Consider the following 3,369-nt stretch of genomic DNA (forward strand, 5'->3'; position numbering starts at 1 on the left):
CACTGATAAACATTTGTGCACGACACAATAATACATCTGTATATAGCAACAAAAAATGGACCACTATTCTAACAGTTAGCCAATAATGACATAAATTAGATCCCTAAGAAAGCACTGGGCACTGACCGAGTCATTGACCACTATAGGACCTAGAGCCCTGAGATCTGTAAGAAAGCTCCACATCAAAGTGAGGAAAATCTGCAAGGGACAAGAAACATAAGCAACTCCCTAATGGCATGATTGCACCAGGCCTTGGAAAGCACATATAAAAAGAAATAAACAAGTACATCAAGGTTCTCCAATTAAAACAATGCTAGAAAGCAATGAAAATGAACTATGCAAGAAATGCAGGACCAAAAAAGAGGAACCACTATTCTATGCATGTACTCATTCACGCGACAACAGGATAAAGCATAACATTAGAATAAATCATGATCCAGATAAAAAAATAAAGCATGACATTAGAATAAAAACATTAATCAGGATAGCAGATTTGGATGTTGCAGTCTAATGGATGAATCAAGAAACAAGGAAGAAAATAGTAAGATTAAAAGTTGCAACTGAAAAACAAAGATTCCAGGAGATCCTAAACTGAAAAACACATATATATTTCAATGATTAAAGAGCCAAGCAGAGTACATACATGTGCTATTTCAATGATTAAAGAGCCATGACATCTTTTTGGCTGTTGTATGCTGTCATTAAACTGAAAATGATACAAAAAGGAGATGAGGCAGTTTAGGTGGGTAATTTTAGTCAGACTAAGGATGCAACAACAAAATGCAAACGAATTCAGTTTCAAAACCAATTTTCTTTTGTCCCTAAATCAACAAAATAAAATGACATGCACCATTGGTGGCCGGTCTGATTGTTAGTATGAAATAATAAGACTGAGACAGTACATAACTATTATCTCTCAATAAACATGCCATTAAGGAACATGATTAGTGCAATATAAAAATATTCAAGAATTAGTTTTCCCTAAACCTAGCTAGCAGACATGCGCTACATGAAGCTGTGGCAACCTGTCATACTCAATCAAATACATTATGTTTCATGGGAGTGGGAAGAATGTGCAAATACTGCACAAGCAAGCAAGAGGAGCCACAAGAACTGACCAAAATGCTATCTCTGAACTTAGTCGAACCCCTCTCCTTTGTTCAGAAGCTCAGGACCTCGAACCTGCAATGGGGCAACAAATAGTTAAGGTCAGTGCTCACATCAGCTGACAAAGCTAAATAGAAGTTCATACATATGGCAACAGCTATATATATGAAAAAATATTCATTAGTGAGAGCCCACAACAGTTGGCAAGGCTAAATAAAAGTTCATACATGGTGGTAGGCTTAGAACCACATATGACAAGGCTCTCAAGTACTCTGTCTGTCCCAATCCAAAAGACAGAGAACCTAATACATTTACGGAGGTGGGGATGGTACATATTGGAAATATTTGGGATAAATATAGCATGCACCACCACTATACTATTTTGCTAAGCTATAAGAGTTATAAACATATATAGCTAATTACGGCGTGCCTGGTGCAAGCGGTAGAGTCTTACCGCCTGTGACCGGAAGGTCCCGGGTTCGAGTCGCGGTCTCCTCGCATTACACAGGCGAGGGTAAGGTTTGCCACTGACACCCTTTCCTAGACCCCGCACAGAGTGGGAGCTCTCTACACTGGGTACGCCCTTTTTTTTAATAAGAGTTATAAACATATATAGCTAATTAACTATGGAAAATATATTTCCAAAAGAATGATGAGTATAGGAAAAAACATTTAGACCATGGTTGTCTTCTAAAAATCAGAATAATACCATAGTTATTATTCAATAACACCATGCGCCTAAGCAGGTGTGCACATGTGTCCCATCCTGCAAACACGAAGACAACCCCATAGAGGATCAGAACAACGCAAGCATTAGTTTACTAAGAATACATACTAGATAACTAAGATCAATCCACCCACGAGCATAGCCCCATTTTGAATCCAGCTGCGTCCCCATCAATAGTTTCCTTTTTTTGCTTCTGATTTTACTATCAATCAGAAACTTTAAACTTCGGTGTCACTCAAGCTACCATGGAGTAAGTTTATCAAAATAAAAACGACAGAGAAGTATATCAGGTATGAGCATAGGTGAACCAGCTTACAAATATTCGAAACCCAATTAACAACAGAAGGGGAAGAAGAGGGTAAGGTACCTCCAGATCTGGCCGCCGAGGAAGAGGCCACACGTAGACGGAGGCGTCGAACATAGACACCTAGGGTTTCGACGTTTTGTCGAGCCCAGGAGCGCACGCGGACCGGTGGGAGGAAGCCGTGTCGTGGTGGCAGCCACGGCAACGGCCACCTGTGATGGCTCGTTAGCGCCCGTGCGCCGCCGTCCCGCCCGCGCAGTTCGTTGGCCGGCGCGCCACGGCATCGAGAGAGAGAGGGGGGGGGGGGAAGGTGAAAGCTGAGACGGAGGAGGGGGCCAGCACGCCGCCACGTCAGGAGAGAGGGAGAGGGAGAGGGAGGGACGACGGTGGCGGAGGCGGCGAGAGCGGGACCGACGTAGGCGGCGGTCGCGGGAGGCGCAGCCGCGCCTCATGAGAGAGCGAGAGTGGGAGAGGATGGGAGTTTTTTTTGCGATGAGGAGGGGGAGAGATAGGAGATATTTTTGTGGTCGGGGATTTTCGGACGACGTGGACGAACGGTGGCCATGGAAGGGAATTCTAGCGATGTGGCTCACTGGTGAATTTGTTGGGGCGGCTCGTATTACCAGCCGCCCCTACTGTGCTATTTGTAGGGGCGGCTGCTATGCTGGAGCCCGAGCACGCCACTGTAGGCGCTGCTCCAATGCCAGCCGCCTATAAAAAAAGCCACGTTGCTACAAACTGTTTTTCACGTAGGGTGACGACCTTTGCAAAGGAGAGAAACTAACTGGAATCCTTCACATTTACTACAATATCCTTGGAGCAGTCCTGCAGTCAACAAGATGACACAACTCTTTCATGTCTCAAGATTCATAACATAACTACATAAGTATAAACCAATAAACAAGAAGTGAATTGTGTACATCAAATGTGAAAATGTAAGAAAAAATGATTTGTAAGTACTTGGGATAAACTTGAAAGCTTTCTTTAACATAGATGGTTCAGTACCTGCAACATGCCTGTGGAACAAGGGGTCTCCAAACCTCTCCACCCAAACATCAAATGCTAGATGCCTGGATAATTATACTCCTAGTGACTATTTGTAATGCAAAGCCAAGCTTTTGAATTCATTTGTCACGACACTGAAGCAATCAGAAAAAGAGGAGGTGTTGATGTTAATGCTTGAAATCAGTTTCACTTACACAGTCCATAAGACAAGTCGAGTCATGGAACC

General features: G+C 43.2%; 1 long non-coding RNA gene across 1 annotated transcript; it reads right to left on the minus strand.

The window, feature by feature from the left end:
- Window positions 1–451: 451 nt before the first annotated feature.
- Window positions 452–2,327, minus strand: LOC136506650 (uncharacterized). The gene is made up of 4 exons (XR_010771686.1): window positions 2,202–2,327; window positions 1,817–1,873; window positions 1,119–1,182; window positions 452–706 (listed from the first exon to the last, which is right to left on the minus strand). It is a non-coding gene; the product is annotated as an uncharacterized lncRNA (long non-coding RNA).
- Between the last annotated feature and the right edge of the window lie 1,042 nt (window positions 2,328–3,369).

This window comes from Miscanthus floridulus, chromosome 15 (genome assembly GCF_019320115.1).
Source record: "Miscanthus floridulus cultivar M001 chromosome 15, ASM1932011v1, whole genome shotgun sequence".
NCBI lineage: Eukaryota > Viridiplantae > Streptophyta > Magnoliopsida > Poales > Poaceae > Miscanthus > Miscanthus floridulus.